The following is a 3373-nucleotide window of genomic DNA, read 5'->3' on the forward strand; positions in this document are numbered from 1 at the left end:
ATAAGAGACAGCTTGAGAGCACTACCAGTGCTTGCATAATACTCTTGTTTAATCAAATGCAAATGTATGCCTTTGTATCAGAAAAAATTTGCTACATCATCCTGTGACATAAAATCAAACCTTTCTTGGGCTTCACCATCTCCTCATTGTATTTCTGCATTTTCAGGAATGAATGCCTTCTGTAAGAGATGCAGTAGACAGCTAAAGTAGGCAGCTTTCCCAGGGCAGTGGTGGAGTCCCCATCCCTGGAGGTGTTTAAGAGTCGGGTCGACTTAGCGCTGGGGGATCTGGTGTAGTTGGAAACTGTCAGTGTTAGGTCAATGGTTGGACTGGATGATCTTCAAGATCTTTTCCAACCTAGATGATTCTGTAAAGGACAATAGCCTGGTCGGTGCTCTGTATTCACCAGCATCTTTCTCTCCTCTGTCTTTTTGTTTCCCAGTAGCTTGCTTAATAAGGACATATTGAGGACAGTGCAGTATTGCTGTTTGCTAGATACAGTACAAAACTGAGAACCCTCTGTGTCTCTGACAGCATGACTTTCTCCTCCTCATTCTAAAACACTACCAGAAGGCTGACATACTTTACTACTCCAACACACATCTTAGAAATGCATACAATTTATAGCAAAATAACTTGCAGTTCATGCTATATTATAAACACAGCTGAACATGAGAAGGATCATCCATAATTTATAAACACACATGGATCACAAGGTGACAAGTTCTTATCAAAAGGAACAGAAAGGACAAGAGGAATAATTTCATAAACTCTTTTCTCTCAGAGCTGAACTTAGCTGAAGCACTCACAAAGTAGATCTACTGTAAAGCTACAGCTTTATTTACCATACATGATATTTGTTATTCTTAGAGCAGTGAGTCTTCTTTGTGTATGTCTGCATTAGCTCTCAGTGTGGCCCAACAGATTTTTAGGGTGACACGGTGAGTACAGATGGTTTCAGGGTGTTATTGCAGATTGTCTCCAGTCCCATGGACCAGCTGCCTTTTAGCAGCCGGGTCACACTAAACCACTACTGAAAGGAAATCTTCTCATTTGTTTTAATCCAAAATGAAACCCACTCAGGTAGCGTGTCCTCCTAGTCCACTAGGGTACGACTAGATGTTTTTTAAAGGTCCCTTCCAAGCCAAACCATTCTATGATTCTATGAAGTGTTCTGAGAGAGCTTTGTGATGTCTACCATAAGGTGGTAAGTAAGGATGCCTGGGAGAGCTATTTAAAAAAGATGTTCCTGTTGGGAACTAAATTGTTAACCCATAAACTAAATTAATGCAGAGATAAACTTTCCACTTGAAAAAAAGTCAGCATTTCATGTCAAAGATGGTCTTTTTAAAACTTTACTAGGTACAATGCATTGCAGGCTGCATGCTAAAGTGTATTTCAATACTAATGTGTTCCTGAGTGCAAACATGGATTCTTTTTCTCACTCTGCACCTCGCATGCTCTTTCCTTGTTACAACAGAAAGCAAGTAAACTTCCCTGGTAGTCTTTTGCATTAAGTTTAATCAGTACTTAACTTGAGATGAAAAGTGGGGATGTAATTCTCAGTACAGCTGGAACACCTATCACTGACATCAAGATTTTGTCTCTTTGAGCTCAACCTTTCTTAGAGCAGAGTGCAAGCATTTTGAACAGAGGCTCTTCTCCCTTTCTTTCTTCTTAAATAAAGCAGGGGCTTCTCATAGCTATATATACCTATATACACTAAATTGTGACAGATCCCGAGGACAAATATCTTTCACTACCAGATATAGATAAATATATATATATATGCTTCTTAAGGTGCTTCAAATAATGTTGTTTATAACTGACAGTGAAATAGAATGACTAAGATTAAAAAAGTGGCTTGAGAATATACTACAGCAAATCCAGCATCATTATCAGTCTGCTGTTAACTTCACGTGTGCTGCCCATAAAAAAATGAACAATAGTATTTAATGAAGTTTATGACTAAATGTAGGCACATATCAGGATGGTGAAAATTTGTGTCTTTTCATAGGAATGTTCCATACATCTGATAAAAAAGCAGAAGGCAATTACTACACCTGCAAACAAATCCTGCAAGCAGTGCATATTAGGAAAACAAAGGTCTGCCTGTTGATTATTGTTATTTTGGCAGTGGGATCACAGAGGAAATATTGCAATAGTTTGAGCAGGAAGGGAATGAGACAGGTAGATGGTGAGTTTGGCTGCCTTTGGCACTACAGGCTGAGTATTCTCCTATTTCTTCTCATCTTCCTTTTAACCTTCTCAGTTGCTTTCCCTATTCTCAAAGGACGCCCTTTCCCTGCCCCCTGCCCCTCATCTGTTCAAGAAGGATGGGGAGGAACGAGGACAGCAGTGGGCAAGGTAGATGTTTCCCTGTGGAGAGCAGAGGGATGTGGCACTGGGGTACACAATGGGCTGAAAATGAGAGGGGAGACACTGCATCTTCACCAAAGTGGCTACAAGAACTGGCACAGCTCTGCAGATGGGAGTGAAGGGTGACCCTGTAGCTTTTAAATAATAGCTGCCTTCAGCTCTGCCCATCCAGCTCTTTACTGGACTTTTCAAAATTGACTGAAGCTGGACATGGGTGTGTTGGACCACCTCAACCCATGATTAGAGCACTACATAGAGATTTGCAGACCGTCATTTTCAAAATTCTGTTTTAATTGGTCGAAATCATGCTAGTGGAAACTTCTGAGGTCATAAAAATGTCAGAAGTTATCTGTCAGGTTTCAAGATCAATTGGCAAAATCAGGCAATGACAGGTAAAGAAAGGATCTAGGGTAGAGGCTGGGACCATATTCAGACCATCACTAAGACAACTAAAGTGGACGTCAGTTCTGTAGTAAGCAGGTAGTTTTTAAAAAGAAAGACTGATTCTCTGTTATCCTGTCAGTCCCCAGAGAATTGACAGTTTGATCCCTGCCACCGTGCTGGACTGTGACATTACCAAGCACATAAACACTGCTCCTGATGGGCACAAAAGCTTTGTGTCTGGCCCCGAGATGCCTGACTGGCTAAGCCATGGGCTCAGTGTCAGATGTGTCTGGTGATTAAAATGAGGTATCCAATTTAGCACCCTTTAACTTGCTATTGATGTGTCCTTATTCTCTTTACTTGTGAATGATCTCTGCCAAGTGACAGCAGAGTGATTATGGGTAAGACCCAGCAAAGGACTTGCAGTGCTTTTAAAAAGACTTCATGGTACAATCCTCGAGTGATGTTGTGTTAGGAGAACAGTAAACTCACCCCTTCTGGGCTCCAGGCTTCACTGCCGTACTCTGTGCGTGTACGACCCTGACAGTGCCCTGCTGTCTATACTTGTACCACTGTCAAACCGTCAAACCTCCCCCCCCCCCCCCCCCCC

This window comes from Athene cunicularia (assembly GCF_003259725.1).
Source record: "Athene cunicularia isolate RWA chromosome 3 unlocalized genomic scaffold, athCun1 chr3_part1, whole genome shotgun sequence".
Lineage (NCBI taxonomy): Eukaryota > Metazoa > Chordata > Aves > Strigiformes > Strigidae > Athene > Athene cunicularia.